This window comes from Culex quinquefasciatus, chromosome 1 (assembly GCF_015732765.1).
Source record: "Culex quinquefasciatus strain JHB chromosome 1, VPISU_Cqui_1.0_pri_paternal, whole genome shotgun sequence".
Taxonomy (NCBI): domain Eukaryota; kingdom Metazoa; phylum Arthropoda; class Insecta; order Diptera; family Culicidae; genus Culex; species Culex quinquefasciatus.
In genome coordinates this window covers 9,200,885-9,220,840 of record NC_051861.1, presented here as the reverse complement: position 1 = coordinate 9,220,840, position 19,956 = coordinate 9,200,885, and the positions used below count along the sequence as shown (strand labels likewise).

The 19,956-nt window shown below is 38.3% G+C and overlaps 1 long non-coding RNA gene across 1 annotated transcript in view; it reads left to right on the top strand.

The window, feature by feature from the left end:
• LOC119765319 overlaps positions 1–19,956 on the top strand; it is a 96,617-nt gene that overhangs the window by 45,772 nt on the left and 30,889 nt on the right. The window lies entirely within an intron of this gene.

Here is a 19,956-nt window from a genome sequence, read left to right as displayed (position 1 = left end):
TTGGTTCAAAATAAGGGTGGTTCACGATTAGGGTGATTTTGAAAATGTAACTTTTCAGGAATATTTTTGGGAATTTTTATGTCTTGTAAAAAGTTATTGGGCTGGCCAATTCAAGCAACTTTGTCGAAGACACCAAAATTTTATCTCGTAATCTACGCCTTCTATGACCAAATTTATAGAAAGCATCTGAGCAAACCTTCAAAAATCAGTTTTTTGAACGTGGCAATTCAGGGTTAACTTTTAGAGAAAAGTGATATTGAGAGCACTTTTAGAGCTCTAAAAAACGAACATTTTCATTTTTTGACATGTCAATTTGGACTTCAGGGTCAAAAGTTACAGCCATTTTAAGGTAAAAAAGATGCAAATTTAAAACTTAAATATCTCGAAAAGGCGCAAGCCAAATTTTAGGCACAAGGTTGCATTTGAAAGAGGAGAGCACTAGCACTAGAAACGCTGAAAAAATCTCAGGGGCTCTTTTCTTTAAACTTGAGATATTAGGGTGTAATATGGTTGTATGGAAAAAAATAAAGTTGTCCAAATTTAGTGAGCACAGCACTTTTTTAGTTCCTTCTGGGGTCCTAAACAACTCCCCAAAGTTTGGGACCGATTGGTTTAGTCCTCACTTTGCGCAAAGCGATTCAATTTTCCATATAAATTTGTATGGAGAAAACCATTTTTTGATTTTGGTATTTATCAAATCCACGTTTCATATTATATCAAAATGGACTATATTCGGATGCTCTGGAATCTGCTCTACAACTTTCCCCAAGAGAGTATGGTGCTAGCTTGCCCCTAAAAAAGATACAACGTGTTCAAAACTCGTCTAAAACGTGTTTTTTGCTCGAAAATCACGTTTTAGACGAGTTTTGAGGACGCTATATCTTTTTTCAGGAGCAAATTAGCACCATACTCTCTTCGGCAAAGTTGTAGAGGACATTCTAGAGCATCCGAATATGAGTCCGGTTTTGATATAGCATGAAACGTGGATTTGATAAATACCAAAATCCAAAAAAATGATTTTCCCCATACAAATTTATATGGAAAATTGAATCGCTTTGCGCAAAGTGAGGACTAAACCAATCGGTCCCAAACTTTGGGGAGTTGTTTAGGACCCCAAAAGGAACTGAAAAAGTGCTGTGCTGGAAAATCGATTTTGATATTACACCCTATTGAGATATCTTCATTTGAAAACGTCTAATTTTCAAAGGAAAACCATATGAGACCACCCTAACGAAATTAGAAAATTGTCCAAACATATGTTTTTCCATGTAATTTTGTCCGCTGAATCTAAAAATGGAAATTCCAGCTTATTAGGAAATTCCATCGAGTTTCTTCCTTCTTTGACAAATACAAACTTTAAGTTCTTCAATTTGAGCATTTTATGACCTGGCAGCACTGTCCTAAGTTCAGAGCACTTAGCTGCCCATAAATTTCGACGTCGTGAAACGTTTCCGAGTAAGGCTGTTGCAAATATTTTCAAGGAAAATTGCTCTTTAAAATTGCCTTTTTTTTTTTTTTTTTTGAATTAAATATACTTTATTGAATCTTTCTTATAATAATTACATTTGGTTTACATAATAAGTGGTCAGCTGTGGCTCTTCAGCTTTAGTTTGCTTTTCGTGATTTAAACACTGTTCATATTCATAACTTTAAAAGTATATGATTTATCATTTTTGTAACACTAGGTACAATGAAGAAAAAAAAAAATTAAGAAAACATAACCTAACCTAACACTAACTTAATCTTACCATAAACTAAACCAATCCTTGAATCAAGGGGTATTCAGATATAGCACATTTTTCCCTGAATTTCAAACATTTTTCTTGAATCTTCTGATCCAACATTTTTACTTCTGCTAATTCATGAACCTCACTTGATCTAGTCCAGCCAGGAACATTCAAAACCATTTTGAGTACCTTGTTTTGGACACGCTGGAGCTTCAATTGATGAGTTCTAGCGCAACACTCCCAAACAGGTACTGCATACTCAATAACGGGGTAAATTATTTGTTTGTAAACTGCTAGCTTATTTTTCAAAGATAGCTTTGATTTTCTGTTAATTAAAGGATACAAACACCTGATGAGAATGCTGCACTTGTTCAATATTTTATCTACATGCTGCCGAAACAATAGTTTCGAGTCAAGTATGAGACCTAAATAGACAACTTCCTTTGACCAGGGTATTGAAACATCATTCATTTTAATCAAAACATCATCCTTTGGGGCAAATCTGGCCGATTTGGAAAGTGGAAAAATGATGGTTTGAGTTTTGGCTGCATTTATGCGAATTTTCCAGTCGCCAAAGTATTCGGAAAGAACGTCAAGACCCTTCTGGAGACGGCCAACTAAATATCTGGTTATTTTACCCTTATAAATAACGGCAGTGTCATCAGCAAAAAGTGACAACACACCATTACCAGGAAGAGTAGGCAAATCAGATGTAAAAATATTGTACAGAAGTGGGCCAAGAATACTTCCTTGGGGAACCCCAGCATCAATGTTGAATAATCCAGAAGCAATCCCATTCAGAAAAACCTTGAACGATCTCTCCGAAAGATAGTGCTGGATAATTTTGATAAGATACATTGGAAAACCGTATAAATACAGTTTATGTATCAAACCATCATGCCAAACATTGTCAAAAGCCTTCTCAACATCCAACAAAGCCATAGCAGTTGATTTAGACTCAAGCTTGTTCTGCTTGATGATTTTAGTTACTCTCGTAAGCTGATGAGCAGTATTATGTCCCTTGCGGAAGCCAAACTGCTCGTTCAAAATTATATTATTATCGTTGGTAAAATCCAAAAGCCTTGAATAGATGACCTTCTCAAAGAGTTTGGACAGACTACTTAAAAGACTAATGGGACGATAACTTGTTGGCGATGTTGGATCTTTTTGAGGCTTCAAAATTGGTATGACTTTGCCCAGTTTCCAATTGGTGGGGAAGTAACCAAGTTGCAAACATTTATTGAAAATATTGGCAAGATGTTGAAAGAACTGATCACTCTGTTTTTTCAACACTAGATTATTCCCTTGTGGACCACCAAACAGTGAGGTACTCCTCGATATTAGCTCCTGAAAAGTGCTAAAAAGTGCAAAAAAATGCCTCACGGCAAGAAAAAGAGGCGGTCCTCTCCAGTAGGATCGGCAGATTTGAAGAAGCTAAAGAATGCCGAAGCGCTACCTGCAAAGCCAGGCAGTTTGAGCAAGGACGCTCAGAAATTGTCTGAAACCAGTTCGCTACCCTCCTGTGGACGTGAGCGAGAAGGAAGAATTTGAACGACGGGAAAAGTTGCCACCCATTTTTGTGAAAACATCGTCATCGGATTCGGTGCGAAAGTGGCTGACCGGGTTTATTAAATCTGGTGCTTTACGAGCTTCCATTCGCTTGTGTGCTGATGGACTCAAAATTCTGCTACCTACCAGAAAGGATTACAACTACGTTCGGGATTTCCTGAACAACACAAAGATTGAATACTACAGCCATGACGATCCAGGTAAACGCCCCATGAAACAGGTCCTCCGAGGCCTGTACGACATGGATGTGAGTGTGCTGAAAGAAGAGCTCAAAACTCTTAAGTTGAACGTGATCGATGTCTTCAAGATGACGAGACACAACAAGGACATCAAGTATCGTGATCAACTGTACCTGGTTCATTTCGAGAAAGGATCGACAACGCCGTCTGAGCTGAAAGCAGTTTGGGCAATTTTCAACATCATCGTGACTTGGGAACGTTATCGTCCAGTGCACCGTGACGTGACACAGTGTTCAAACTGTTTGCAGTTTGGACATGGTGGAAGGAACTGTTTCATCAAGAGTCGTTGTGCAACCTGCGGAGGTGAGCACAAAACTCAAACTTGCGAAACAATCAACGAGAACATCGAAGCGAAATGCTTCAATTGCGGCGGCGACCATTCTACCAAGAATCGAAGCTGCCCAAAACGAGCTGAGTTTGTAAAAATTCGGCAGCAAGCGACGACGAGGCACCAACCAAATCGTCGCAAAATACCACCAGCATACACGGACGTGGATTTTCCTGCTTTGGCGTCGCCAGGAGCGGGATCTGTTCGAGTGGCTCCAAATCTACAGCCATTGCCGTTGAATCAACGGCCAAAAGTTGCAGAAAATAAAACACCTCCAGGTTTCAGTCAGCAACCGAGGGGAAACCAACCAGCATCAACGGATGAAGGCAGTATTGACCTGTTTTCACCACAAGAACTTCTGAACATTTTCATCGAGATGACAACAACACTGCGTGGTTGCAAAACTCGTGCGGAACAAGTAAGAATGCTTGGAGGATTTATCTTGAAATACAGTTCGTAGTTTACTCGTTCTATTGATTTTGAATATTTCAATGAATTTGCTTTTTTAGTTTTAAGTTAGGATTAGTTTTAAAGTGATTTTTTTCTTTTTTTTACCCAAATGTATTCGATTAAATGCAAAAATGTAAAACAATTTGAAATAAATGAATGAATGTGAACAGTTAATAATAAAACAAAAAATACAACAAAGATGAAGAGCATTTAGCCATACCACTTAGAATGTAAATGAAATGTAATTATTATAAGAGAGTTCAATAAAGACATATTTAATTTCAAAAAAATTTCAACACTAGATTAAAAATGTTATCAAAGCCTGGAGCTTTCATATTTTTCATTTGTTTAACTGCATCTTTGACTTCCTCACCAGAAACATGGGAATCTGCAGGAAATTCAAAGGTAGAGTCATTGATTGTTGAAATACTATTGGCAACTGATGTTTCTTTACGGCTGGTCATGGAAGCGCCAAGATTATGTGAACTAACAAAATGAAGCCCAAGTGCATTTGCCTTTTCCTCGGATGTAATCAAAGGAGAATCCTCAACAATAAGAGGAGGAATAGGCTTTGGTTTGTTTTTAAGAACTTTTGAAAGTTTCCAAAATGGTTTTGAATAATTCCCAAGCTGGCTTACATGTTTTGAAAATTCTTGATTTCTGATATTGTCAAGTCGGTCTTGTATGATTTTGTTCAAATTGTTAACTGAAATCTTTTGTCATAGTCCCCAGTCCGTTGATATTGTCTCCTATAAACATTCCTAAGTCTAATCAAGTGTTTAGTATCTACGTCAATATCAGTTACCTTAAAATTAACAGGAACCTCCCGAACGTTGGCAGCCTCTGCTTGGTTGATAGCCTGCTGGATCACCTCCAGCGAACGATCAATATCAGCAGAAGTTTCCGGGTGTTGATCATAGTCGATGTTGCTGTCGACCACTTGCTGAAACTGCTGCCAGTCAACGTTGTGGTAATCTTTCCGGGTTGGTTGCCGCTGCGGAGTAACGGAAGCTCCAACCTCCACAACCACCGGATAGTGATCAGAACTCAACTCTTCAAACACCTCAGGATGAGCCACGTTCTCAGCCATATTGGTAATGAAGAAGTCGATGATTGAGTGATTCCCAGACCGAGCCACCCTCGTTGGACGATCCGGACTCACAACGTTGTAGTATCCGTTTTGCAGATCGTTGTGCAGAATCACTCCGTTCCGATTCCTCCTGCTGTTGCCCCAAACTTCATGCTTCGCGTTGAGGTCACCAGCGATGATGTACTTTGCGCTCCGCCGTGTCAGCTTCTGGATATCGCTCTTCAGTTTTGCTGCTGAACCATCTCTGGCATTCACCTGACGTGGGCAGTATGCAGCAATGAAGAGTACTGGGCCAACCGAAGTGGGAATTTCCACCCCAACGGCCTCGATGATGTCCAGCTTGAAGTGTGGCAGCCGGCGTGGCTTGAGATCACGATGAACAGCGACAAGCACACCTCCTCCTCCAGAGGTGGTCCTATCGAGCTGCGTCGCGATCTTGTAGTTTTGCAGATAAACTTTTTCACCGGGCTTCAGATGAGTTTCCGTGATGGCAGCTACGTCGATCTCCTTCTCGCGAAGAAAATCCACCAGCTCTAAATTCTTCCTCCTAATGGAGCAAGCGTTCCAATTCAGCAGCTTGAGGGACCTACGATCCATACTGGATGACGAACGAGGTCAGCACTTCAATCTGCTGGGTCTTGGTTTTGCATCCACGCAGTGCAGCGGACATCTGTTTGAAAATATTGAGGAGTTCGGTTGAGGTGTAAAGATCATTACCATTTTCCTCAACTGCTGGTTCTTGGGTTGGTCTTGGCTCCTGGCTGAAGCCCGGTGGTGGCGGTCTCGGCTCCTGGCTGGAACCCGGCCGTGGATGATTCATCTCAGCTCTCTTCCTGGGATCCAACGGCAACGGTGCCAAGTTCGGGACCTGGCGTCGCGGTTGAAGAGGTGGAAAATTTTGCTCCACCAGGGCTGGAGGAGTTCTACGACGCTGAGGCTGATTCTTCGTCGATGCTTGCTGCCGAATTTTCACGAACTCAGCTCTCTTGGGGCACTTTCGGTCGGTTGACGAGTGCTCACCGTTGCAGTTGAGGCACTTCACCAGCGAATCTTGGATGCACTGGGATGTGATGTGCGCATCGGTACCACATTTGGCGCAACGACGCTTCAGGTGGCAGTTCTTACCTCCGTGCCCGAAACCCAGGCAGTTGAAGCATTGTGTGACGTCACGATGCACTGGTCGGTATCGCTCCCACGACACGATAATGTTGAAAACCGCTCGAATTGCCTTCAGCTCAGGAAGCGTCGTCGATCCCTTAGCCAAATGCAGCAGGTAGAGCTGGTCACGGTACTTGATGTCTTTGTTGCGTCGGCTCATTTTGTGCACGGCCAACACATCCAGTTTCAAAACTTTTAGCTCGGCAGCTAATTCCTCCACTGGCATGTCGTACAGACCTCTGACGACGATTTTGTACGGCTTATCCATGACGACATCATGGGTAAAGTACTCCGCCTCGTTTTCGGTCAAGTAATCCTTGACCAGTTGATAGTGCTGCCTGGATTGCACCAGCACCTTAAATCCGTCCTGACACAGACGAATGTTGCCTTGGACTTTCCCAGACTTGATGAGTTCAACCAGCCCCGCTCGAAAGTCGATCGTTGCTGCTGATTGCCGCACATAAAAAGGAGGCAGTTTCTCCTTTCGCTGTTTCACTTCATTCTCCTTTGCTTCCGCTACCTGGTCCTCGTCAGGCAGTCCAGCAAACTTGTTGTTCTTCAAAAGCTGCTCCTCGTGCGATGAAGAGTTCTCCTCCTCCTCATCCATCGGTACAGTACCGTCGCTCTTTTTCGTCTTTTTGCTGTTCGATGTCACTTCCAAAAGCACCTTCCTTTTGGAAATCCCCGGTTTTTGGCCATCAGTTGAGGCCTCAACCTTCCTTTTGGAAATTCCCACTTTTTTGCCTGCTTGAGCGGCAGGTAGGGCGATATTGCCGGCGTTTTGCGCCGGGACGCGACGAGTCATGTTGATTCAGACAACCTTCACCAACGAATGCTCGGATAACAATGATTTAAAATTGCCCTGAAAATTAAGTGGCATTCTTTTTATCAAAAGCTCCAAATTTCACTGAAAAAGTAGATATTAAAAATTTAAACATTTGTGAAATTTTATGATTCTTCGAAAAAAATATTTTGAAATCAAGACAAACATTTCAAATGGGCGTAATATTGAATATTTGCCCCCTTGGATCATTAGTTGCTGAGATATTGGCGTTACAAATTGTGGGAATGGTTGGATGAGACTTGAAAAACTAAAGTTTTCTCGTTTCTTTTTCTTTTATTCGCTGTATTCTAGCAACCATTTTTTTGAAAATCAAAGTACAAGTAACTATTACTTTAAAACGGTGCATTCAAAAAAACTGGAAAGTAGTTTTCGAATGCCAATTTCAAATCGTTTAAATTTTTATCCAAAAACACATTTTTTTACTACTTTGCTTTGACTCTTAAGTTGCGTTTTTTCATCCCCTAAAACATATAAAAAAAAAAATTAAAAAGTAAAAAATACTGATTTTTGAAAATTGAGTTTTTGTGAAAAAAGGTTATTAAAAAATCACCAAAAAAATCCTTGCACCAATTTTTTTGAATATTCCTCATCAATACCTACAACATTACTAAAACACCAAATCGATTACAAAATTACTTTAAAAGTTACAGATTTTCGCTTATTTACGTACTATTTTTGTATGAACAGCTGTCAAAATTGTGTGGAGACTTGGGGAGTCATAGGGAAGGCCCCAACAAAGTTTGAGTCAAATAAAAAAAAAACATATGATAGAAAGGGTCGAAATTAAACGATTTCATAGAGAATTTTTCAAATGTATGCATATTGCATTTCAAACACACACAAACCATGGTGGATCGTAATTTCATTTTTTTTAACTTTTTTTTTGCAACAACTTTGGTCAGACCAAGCTTGCCCATCTCTGACAATATTTTTTTTGTGTTCGAAAAAATCGTAAAATTTCCTTCAAAAATATTCCTAATTGGATCATTGATTGCTGAGAACAGCCTTAAAAAATACACAGGAAAAAACGAGTTTCCTCTACATCTCCAAAATGAGTACAAAATCATCGTGATTTTTGGAATCGCTCAAATAAAAATATTTTCCAATTTTTCAAATCGAGAGTAAATTTTCAGAACAACCTATGCAGATAGGACCTTTTGAAAATTCATCCTAGAAATCATCCCCTGACATTTATTTTTGACCATATCAAATATTTAACTAGGATTTGTTTGTTAAAAAAAATATATATTCGAAGGCTCGGAAAGCTTCATGACATTTTGAAATTTCGATGTTGAAAATCGGACGCAATTTTGTTATTGTTACTAAAAATTCAACGAATGATAACGACCATTTTCGATTTAAAATATTGCATAGTTGAAAAATTAAATAAACATTTTCAATTTTCTCAAATTTCGTATTTTTGATAAAAAACTAAAATGCTAAATGAAGATATGTACACAGAAAAAAATCAATTCTCGAAACCGTGAAGTCAGTTCACGAATATGAGAACCAAGAAGGAATATATTCACGTTTATGGTGCAAATGCACCATACTCATGAATAAATTCCTTCGTGGATCTCACATTCGTGAATTTAATTCACGATTACGGGAATTGATTTTTTTCTGTGTAATATGGAAACTAGACTGGCTCGTCGCCATATGGAAAAATTAAAAGATGATCAAATCAAACCAGAAAAAAGTTTTTTTGTTGCCTTTTGGGCCTCAAAACAACCCCCTCAAATTTGGGAGCGATTGGTAGAGTCCATACTTTGCGCATTGCATTTTAATTTTGCATGGGAATTTGTACGGAAAAACCTTCTTTTTAACATTTTTATTTTTCTCAGCGTTTTTCAAACCTTCACAATAGCGTTAAAATTGAGAAAATTCGTTAAAACTTTCCTGAAGAAAGTATTTTGCTATTTTGCTAATGTCAAAAGTAACAGCGTGCTCAAAACTGGTCTAAAACGTGTTTATGCTCGGAAATCACGTTTTAGACCAGTTTTGAGCTCGCTGTATCTTTTGACAGACGCAAGATAGCACAATACTTTCTTCAGGAAATTTTTTGAGAATTTTCTCAATTTTTACGCTTGTTGGCTTGAAAAAATTAGTGGAAAATAAAAATAATAAAAATCAAAATGTAAAAAAGAAGGGTTTTCCGTACAAATTTCCATGCAAAATTAAAATGCAATGTGCAAAGTGTGGACGCTACCAATCGCTCCCAAATTTTAGGGAGTTGTTTAGAGGCCTAAAAGCAACAGAAAAAAAAACATTTTCTGAAAAATCGACCATCTCGAGCCATTCTAATGGAGACCATCCATAAACCACCTGGACACTCACTTTAGAATAGTTTAGGAGTCAAACGGATAATTGAGTCTGGACTGTATTCCAATGAAACTATATTTTGTAAATATAGTATTTATACTTTTAAACTAACTTTTCTAAACTTATCGTTATCACCCGATGATACAACTAATTGCGATAACCTTTTTGTTGAACAACGTTGATATAAAGGCGTTGATATTAGCAAAAACTACCAATATGTAAGTGCAATCTAAGGCCAACATTGATTTATAATGTGTAGTCAAATCTAAATTGTATTCCGAATAATAATAAAAACTTTTGCATTTCTGCATACTCCATAACTTACCAATTGCATTCCACTCCATCAAGCAAAAAGAAAACTTAGATGAAATTTTCTGCTTCCCCTTCCCTCCCATCAAAAGAATCCATTTACAGTTTCGATATTCCATTCCATATCCCGAGGAAGAAGGAAAAAAAACCCCAGTACAAAAAAACGATATCGGAAGCAAAAATTCCAATATCCTCAAAACATGCCAACATTGCAGCAAACGTTCCGGGGCTCCCGTGCTCGCATTGCGTTCCAGGCAGTGCTGCCAGCTCAGCAGTCGTAACACTGTGACATCAAATATCGTCCCGCCGCCGCCGCCGCCGCCGCTTGCCGAGAGATGTCGCTCCTCCGTTTAGTATACATTCAGGGGATTTTTTCTGCTCTTCTCTGCTAAGCTGCTGCCTGTTGGCGAGAGCTGTCTGTTCCGGGCAGAACCGACCGTAAGAATGGCACGCAAATGACAAAACCAGACAGACAGTTTCTCTTCTCCCCGCACCTTACAGGAACTTGTGAGTTGGATTACTTCAAGGAAAGCTCCAACTTGGTTTAATGGGAAAACGGAAACTTTGTGAGATTTGGTTTGGAGTTATTTTTAGGAGAAGGTATAAATAATTCATGCTGGAGGAACATTTCTGGAAGGTGCAGGTTTAATTAGTTCTGAACCACATTTATTTCTAGAGCAAGCTCAGAACAGGCATAATGAATGATCATAAAGCCTCTTTGTCAGCTAATTCTGCCGTTCAAACCAACTGGACCGCATTTTTCCGTTCACTCCGGTGCACTTCAATGGGAATGAGAAACAGATCCTCAGCCACTCTCAACCCAAAGAAGACCAAGAACCGGCTTCATCATTTGAATGTGCATGCATGTCTCATTCGGCAGCACCATCCTTGCCCGGGCCCCGACTTTGCATCGGCACAAAGAATGAGACTTTTAATCCTTTCAACTTGCTGGCTTGTGCCTTCACAAGACCCGGTTTTGTTCCGGGTTGCGGCCGGCTCGTTGAATCGGAACACCATCGTAAACCTGCCACATGAAAGGACGACTCTCTGTGTACGGCGGTTGAGTCCCCCTCCCTTGAGCAGCAGCGCGCCAAGGATTGCCCACTTTCTGTGAAGTCGACTGCTGCTGGTGGCGGTCGGTGGTCCCCGAGATGGCGTGAATGCCACAAATCCACCACCAACCGAGGCTAAATGATTCCTTTTGCAAATATAGTGCTGCCACAGCAGTGCAGCGCAGCGTCGTCGCTTCGGAGGATGTGTGTGTGTGTGTCCTGACGACGTCGTCATTGTCCTTGGCGTCGTGTCGTACGCCCGGATGGCGGTTTTTGCATTTGGGTGACGCGGTGGGTTCACCTCTTTCAAACGAAGCTTGAAACTCGGAAATCGGTGCAGTGGGCGCTGAGTTATGAGAGTTTTGAGCACATACTAATTTGAAGCCAGGACGACCTGCAAAAAAAGAAAAAAAATATTTTCTTGGGTTTTAATGCCATTTCACATAGAAGCCATTCTAAAAATTTGATGTGTATTAAAAAGAACTGAATAAATCAATAAATCAGAGTCGTCCTGGGACGACTTTCATATAAAATTTTATAACGCCTACACTGTAAAAAAAAAGATTTTTGATTTGCAAGAAAACACTATTTTTATTTTTTTTATTTCCGGATAGGGAAAATATACCCATTTTAAGCCTAATAAGCGGTCGTGTTTGAATGATGCTGAATAATCTATTTCTTGAAATTTACTAAAACCAAGAGCACCAACGAGTAGAGCAACTTTTTGTGAACATTTCTGTTTATTTTCACTTTTATTAAAAGTTATGCTATTCCTTTTAAAAGCATTTGAAAAAAATATTTTCAAAATGTATTCTAATCAAACGAGAATGTATTGGGCCACTCCCATCTTCTATTTTCAGCTTAGTTTTTTTTTACTTCCAGCCAGGGATGCCACATGATTTTTTTAAAATGTCTGTGAAAAAGTCTGTGTATGTCTGTGTCTTTGTCTAAAATTCAAATAAATCAATTTACAGTCATAGAAATCCATCAAAAATTGTGTTTTTAAGCATTTGAAGACTAACGAAATAAGTTTCGATTGATATTTTAACAAAATATCAATTTAATGAAGTTTTTAAAAAGTCTGTGTACCTAAAAAAATGTCTGACACGAGCTCAAATGTCTGTGAAACACAGACAAATCTGTGTATCTGGCCTCCCTGCTTCCAGCGCTCTTTTGGGTCTGCTTAGTGTTGCCAATTGTAATGAAATTTAAAGCAATCACTCACGATAAGTAGCATTCATAGAGAAAGTTTCCTGGCATCGCTGGCTCACTCCAACAGGCGCTGCTGGTGGTGTTGGTGGCCACCCTTTGTTCGTTATTTGCCTTCGCCTCTCGTCCGGTTTTCTTCGGCCTTCGGTTGGAATGGGTCGTCAAAAGTCAAACGTCAAAAGGCTTGGCACGTTTGTTTTTTTGATGGCGCTTGCTAATTATTTACATGTTTCGGGATTATTTTTCAAGTAAGTGACTAACTAATGTTCAAAAAAAACAGGTTGCCGGTAGTTGAAAGCAATTTCATATCTTAAGCGCTTTGAAAACGTTAGCGCAAGTGAAAAGATATTGATTAGAAAGGGCATATTTCCCCTATGTTTTAGGAGACTTGATGTCCACTTTTCAGAAATTTCCAGAATTTGCAAAAAAATCTTTAACCGAGTAATGAATTTTTGAACCAATATCGATTAAAAAAATCGAAATATTGATCTCAAAAATTTGTCAACTTCATTGTTTGACCAATTCCATGCCAAAAAGGAAATCGGTTGTACCGGCTCCTCTCTGATTTCAATGAAACTTTGTAGACATGCCATCCTAAGCTTATATAAGCCATTTTTGTGTATATGGATCCGATTTCACTCGATAATGACATTTGAGAAGGGGGTAAGTGTTTCAAATATTTTTGTATTTCGTAATTTAAATATTTCTGTATCTCAAAGCCGTTGCATTGTATCAAAAAGCGGTCAGAAAAAAACTTGTAGGAAATTCAATGGGCTTTCTAAAAAAAATACACTGAAAAAAAAACAAGCCACTTTTAAGAGATTTGTTGATTTTTAATACTTAAAGTCAAATTTGAAAGTGAGCCCACGATTTTTTTTCGTTCAAAATTTTTGTGGAATAGCCTAAGATGTTACAAAAAGACTAACGATAAATTCAGGATGAAGCAACTCACCTAAAAAAATACAAAAATCATTTATTAAAACTGTTTTTTTGAAAAGTGGCCTAAACGTAAAAATTTTCAAAACCCGAATACGGGAATCGATTCTCCAGACAATTTCACCTAAAGGTCTCCTTATTGACCACCGTCCCAAGTCCAATCCTGATGAAGGTACAGCAATTTAAGATAAAAATGCTGAAATTTTTTTTATGGTTTTTGACTTTTTCTATGTGACAGACTTGATTTTTTAGTCTCGTAAATATTTTTACCGGAAAGTTCGTCCAATTTACCATTTTTTTCACGAATGTTTCATATTTTATCATTGAAAATCGGACCATTAGTTGCTGATAGGGCGTCCAATTTTCCCAAGATTAGAAATTCCCGGAAACGGGAAAAATATTTTTTGAATCCCGAGAATTACCGGGATCTCGGGAAATTTTGAGAATCGTCATAAAATCTATGTTTTTCATTTCATTTGTTATGTTTTCAAGCTTAAAATCATAGAGTTACGCAATACCATTAATTCGTCATAATCTAAATTCAATCGAAACTAGAACAGCAGTTTTTTGACAGCCTAAAAAAAATATTGTTCTTTGGTGTGCCTTATATTTTAAATAAACCGCAATGTTTAATTTATGATGGAAGATAAGAAAGCTTCTCATATTTATATATTTTTCACATGGCATGATTTGAAAAGCTAAACAAATCTATTTGAAAATGTTACAAAAAATAACAAGAAAAAACCATAAATAAAATTGTATCAGTCAAAGTAAAAATTTACATAAGTTAAGAATTTCATGTTTTTAAAATACAAATATTTTAAAAGTTATATTTAAGCCACTTCAGCCAAGTGGTTAAAAATCGAGGGTCTGAATAGGTACAGCAGATATAAGAGCAAAACATTTGGAAATCGGACCATTTTTTTTTTGTTTCGTTCCTGTTTTAACCGGAATCAATGAAAAAAATCAAAACACTATGAAAAAAATTGGCTTGAACAGCTGTCTTAATTCGTTACATTTGTCCTGATTTACCCAAGATGATGGTGTTGGATGAAAAATAATCAAATATTATTATTTATTTTTTTCAAATTTTAGATCATATGTATGTGAAGGAGCGGCCGTGACTGACTGGTTACGGTGTTCGCTTTGTAAGCGAATGGTTCTGGGTTCGATACCCATCTGCTCCCAACGAGAAAGTTAAGAACACATAAATTTGAAATTATGAAAAATCAAAGTCGCTCGAGTCGGGGTTCGATCCCCCTTCCTTTGGATTGGTAAGCAAAAAATGCTAACCACTAGGCCATGACGACTTGGTGAGCGTGGACTGGAATTAGGAATACTGTTACAGAGAGCGAGTTGTGGCGCTATAACCACGGCAAATAGTGTCCAGGGCATTCGTGGAAATACAATGTCCCATCCCAGAGGGTCCCGGAGTACCAAACCTTCTTAGCATGGTGCTCCCAACGAATACAACCAAATCTCGGAGCGTATGGTGGTGTGTCCCCACGCTTCTTCCTCCCCTGTCGATTCAGAATTGTGTTGTTGTTCGAACACTCCGTACTCAGTGCTCAAACTCAACCCAATTACAAATCATCTCTGCGATACGGCTTTACGCAGTAGGCCTGGCCGCTTTAACGCTTGTGATGTTTCAATGCATTCTAATGCAATGGCGCACTACAAATGTTAATAAATGACAAGAAGAGTGCTAGGCGTCATCTAACCTAAGGCACTCTCCAGGATCCCTTCGAAAGATTGGCTGCGCTAGGGTCTGATTAGATTAGATTAGATTAGATTTTAGATCATATGTATGTGAATATAAACCCAGTTTTTTTTTAATTTTATTGAATAAAAAATAAAATATTTAAAGCGCTGTGCATTTTTCGAATCAGTAAACTAAAATTTTGACAATTTTCCTCAATAAGCCAAATTAATGCTGATATTTAGCAAATACAAATTTTTATGTTCTAAAATACTTACCGGTTACTTAGTATTCACCTGTTCATCTGTTTCCACAACTAAATTTCAATTTCCAGACCAAAATTTGATTTTCCCGGGATAACATATAAAAAATCCCGGGATTCGGGAATTCCCGGTTTTGGACGCACTAGTTGCTGAGATATCGACGTTAGAAAATGGTGAGTTGTTTGGGTGAGACTTAGAAAACATCAATTTTCCTGTTTTTAAATCTTTGCATGGCAATATCTCAACAACTAAGGGTCGAATCAACAAAGTTCAAAAAAGTAAAATACAGAGAATTTTCTCAGCCTTTGAAACTAGGTTTTTCAGGAGTGGGCAAACATGGGCACCAATTTAAAAATTATAAATTGCGAGTGTTTTCAAAAAAGTTACCTAAAAATGGCTTTAACTTGATTACGGTGCACTTAATCAAACTTTTGCTAGAGTACTTTTTGATTGCAAATTCGATTTTACATCGAAAAATTAAGTTGAAAATTGTTTGCGACCATTATTTCGATTTTTTGAAAAAGTCAGTTTGATTCAAAAATTCATAACTCGGTCGAAGATTTTTTTTGTGTTTTTTCCAAATCAAGTTTTAGTGACAAAAAGTGAAATTAAAAATCACCAATTTTTTTACCGTGTACAATTTTTTTTCAGTGTAGTCTTTATCCATACCTACAACTTTGCCAAAGACACCAGATTGATCAAAAAATTCCTTCAAAGATACAGATTTTGGAATTTTCATAAATCTTTTTGCCTTTCTTACTAAAGAAAGGTATAGGTTTTACTTTAAGCTAGGACGTCATTTCCAGCTTCGTAAATATGTCGATTCAGCATGAATTTTAAACCGAAAAATCGCTAAAAAAATCACACTGCATCGATTTTCGACGCTCTATCGATTCACCTTGATAGAACTCGTCTATCTCGAACCCTCGAATTTTGAGAAAATAAATTCCGTGGAGGTCGAGTGATGTTCGTATGTGGTAAAATTTTGCAAAATTTTGTGTCGCGCCGTTCTCAGCTCCCATAAATCCGATTTCGATTCTCCTAAATGCAGATGAAAGCTAGTGTGCTGAACCTGGGCGAGTTGCCGCGCAAATTTCGAATTATCCATCTGTTTTCGGATGCGGCCAGACTTTTCCAGAAAATACACAGTTCTCAAATGAAAATATGGTTCAATTTTTTCATTTTCATATCTTTTATTTATCTCAAAAATTGCATTTTTCGAGCTCTACAACCTCCCAAATTTTCATCCAGATTCATAATATGGTTCTGGAGTTAGAGCCGTTTGATTGACCTACCATAAGAAACAAAATCCCTAAAAAAAGGTAAAAGCCCACCTGGTGACCTTCGCCAACATTTTTCATTTCTGATTTTATTCGAAATTTCTTGCTACATTCATAGTACAGACCATGAGTGAGCATCTGAAACAAAATTGACATCGATCGGCAATTCCGATCAATTTTTAGAACGATTTACTTTTTGCCTTTCTTACTAAAGAAAGGTATAGGTTTTACTTTAAGCTAGGACGTCATTTCCAGCTTCGTAAATATGTCGATTCAGCATGAATTTTAAACCGAAAAATCGCTAAAAAATCACACTGCATCGATTTTCGACACTTCGTCGCCAAGTCGACAAGTTGTCAAGTTGAGCTTCGAATACTGGCGCGAGAATGCTGGCGCATATGTTTCGGCTCGACTTATACTCGTTCGTAGTAGCTTGTCTACCGATGTTTCCTTCAACATGTAAGATATCGTAGCTTTTCGGTTTCTTTTGCTCTATCCGTTTTTGCATAACTGTCCAATGTTAATGCAAAAACTTTTTTGACATAGGACATTCATCCGGGTACAATCAATTTGTTTCCCGTGTGCTCCTAAAATCGCCTTTAAGTAGGCTTCATTTGTCGTGTCGTTTTATTAAACAGAGTTCATTGGATTCCAATAGGAGCTTTCGAAGCTTCTAAGCTTTATATCGTTTTCAAAGTTTTCAATGCTCGCGACGCCAATGGCTATCTACCAAAGGTATTGCGATTGAGTGTGTAGTGGTGCGGTTGTAAAAATATCTATCTCTGACTCTCTCACTTTCGTAGACGCTGAATGGCAAGCTTCCCACTGTGCGGTTAACTCGGTTTTGCTTTGCGCCTGCTTTGTTCGGTTTTTGGGCTCATACCAAAACTAGAAAACCAAAACCGCGGTGTGTGTCGTCACTTGCGCATTGGGAGCTAAGAATTTGTACGATTAAGAATATTCGATAGGTGAAAATTGTGTTTTCAATTTCTTTTAGAAAACACATCATTAATAATACCTTGCTTTCATCATAAGATTTTTTGTATCAAGTCGATGTTGTGAATTGAGAGAAGTTATATTCTTTAGTAAGAAAGGCTCACCCCTGGTGGGATTAAATCGGGTTTTTGTATGGACAGCTACCTAATGATGCAAAATGGCTTCTTTGGGCATACCGAAGGCACCAAAAAAGTGTCAGTCGGATTATAATATAAAAAAAATCAAATGACCAAAATCGCAGAGAATTGCTTTGTTTCGCTTGTTTTCGTTAAAAAAAACGAAAAGTCGTCCTAATTCGAATTAGGACGACTATGCATTCAACAAGCAATATCCGCTCAATTCCTCATCGGATTTGGCAGTTTCGAAATCTTATAAAAACTTCCAACCATTTTCCGCGATTTAACCCCACCGTGAAAGCTGCGGTGAAATTCTCCTTCCGGTGAGAGCAGCCGTCGCCGCCAGCAGCCAGAGCGATCTTTGAAAGTGCTCGCCACGTCACTCTTTGACCGCCGGCGGTGGCCGACCACACCCGGAGCGGTTGCCCGAACCGGAGACAAATCCAAAGACAAAGGACAAACAACGCACGCATCGGTCCAAACCGTAGCCGGCGACAACCGTCAGATGATGATGCTGCTGCTGCTGCTGGGTGCAAACACAGAACGCACCGCGCAGGAATTATGGCCGCAAACAATTTGAGCATTTTGCTCCCGGGCAAACCAGAGACGCGGGGGTGGTGGTGACAGGAAAATATGTGAGCACATCTATCACGGAAGTGCATCTCTGGGTGGTGGTGCGAAGCCAAAACGGGAGCGCGTGAATGAGCACACTCGATGGCCTCCCCCCACCCCTTGGGTGAGAGATCCGGAATGTGTGCGGCGGAAGCTGTAAACCTTTCCGGTTCGGCAATCATATTTGGAGTCTTCTTTCTTTGGACCGAAGGATGCAAGGGTAGAACGATTCAAGAGCATTTCCGACGTAATCCGATGGCGGAAGGGATTTGTTTGTCGTGCTAGCAGTTGGAAGATGACCTTTGAAACGACTACTAAGGTGCCATTTTCAAATGATGTAGTTTTCCAAGGATTTTGTTCGTATTTAAAATTTGTTTTATATTCATAACTAGTTTCTGAAATTGCAAAAAATGCGATACAAAACTAAATTTAACTAAACTAAATATGTATTCGTAAGTAATCCTAACAGTTAAAGATTTTATACTTTAAAAACTGAGTCCAGGTCTATGATGCGTCGTTGGATTATCGGTCAAATTTCCTAATAAACCACAAAATTAAAAAAAAAAATTACAACCCAAATGTAGAGTTTTGAGCATTTAAATGCAGTAGTTTCGAACTGTTTAGAAAGACCCATTTTTTGAAATTGTCTTCTAATTACTTTATTCTAAGGTGACATATCTATGTTTAACATAAAAGAAATGTTTTAGAACAAAACGTTTATGTATTTTTTTGCAATTCCGATGTGAAACTTTCAACTTTTCCTGCCCTTCTGGAGAAACGAAACGGCCTACTTTTCCCTACCAAGAATAACAGAATGGAAAATTAATACCTTTCTACACCAGTGCTGAAAAGTACTACTTTTCAGCACTGTAATGGGTGCTGAAAAGTTGAACTTTTCATCACTAGTATCGAAAAGTAACATTTTTCAATATTTTCTGGTTTGAACGGTGAATTTAATTAATACATGAATGTTTGACATAAAATTCCATTCTAGAAGCGTTTTTTGATATGGCAAAAAATGTTGTAAGCAACTCGTTGCAAAACTTGACTTTTTCAGCACTCGTCGTATTTATCCAACTCGGTAAACCTTGTTGGATAAATGTACGACTCGTGCTGAAAAAATCTTCTTTTTGCAACTTGTTGCATAATAGTAGTTTATGCAACAAGTTGCAAAAAAAGGATTTTTTCAGCACGAGTCGTACATTTATCCAACGAGGTTCACCGAGTTGGATAAATACGAAGAGTGCTGAAAAAATCAAGTTTTGCAACGAGTTCCAAAAAACACACACTGAGTGAAATTTTATGTCAAATTTTCATTTTTTTTGTCAATAAATCGTTTAAATCAAAAAAATGTTGAAAAGTATTACTTTTCGAAACAAGTGCTGAAAAGTTCAACTTTTCAGCACCCATTTGAGTGCTGAAAAGTAAAACTTTTCAGCATTTATTTTGAAAAGTGTTGCTATTCGATTCTGTTATTTTTGGTACAGAAAAGTAGGCTATTTCGTCGTTCAAGAATGACAGGAAAAGTAAATAGTTTCACGACGGAATTGCAAAAACTACTATTTTCCAACAGAAATTTGTGTTAGTTGTCAAAGTCGGTGACAAAAAGAATAAAAATGTTACATTTTTACCTTCATATACCGTTTTTAACGTTCATCCTCATTATACCAAAGAAAACCAAACAATTTTTTTCTGAACTCCTTAAAAAATATTTATACAAAAATTATATTTAAAAGTTATATTTTTTTGCTTTTTAA